Raw genomic sequence first — 205 nt, 5'->3', positions numbered from 1 at the left:
TATATATAATGTCAGGTTAGTTTAGTTAAAATTAAACCAACCCAATTATAGTCGGATTTTTTGCAATGCCAAATTCTCTGTTTGGTTCAGTTTGCGGTTCAATTTTGTTCACCAGTGGCCCATGTGAGTAAGGTACGGCAAATAAAAAGAAATGATTGACCATATTCCTTTCCACTTGGGTTATAATAATCAAGAAAAGCAAACG

The sequence above is a fragment of the Solanum stenotomum genome, chromosome 4 (assembly GCF_019186545.1).
Source record: "Solanum stenotomum isolate F172 chromosome 4, ASM1918654v1, whole genome shotgun sequence".
Lineage (NCBI taxonomy): Eukaryota > Viridiplantae > Streptophyta > Magnoliopsida > Solanales > Solanaceae > Solanum > Solanum stenotomum.
Note: the sequence above shows the minus strand (reverse complement) of the source record.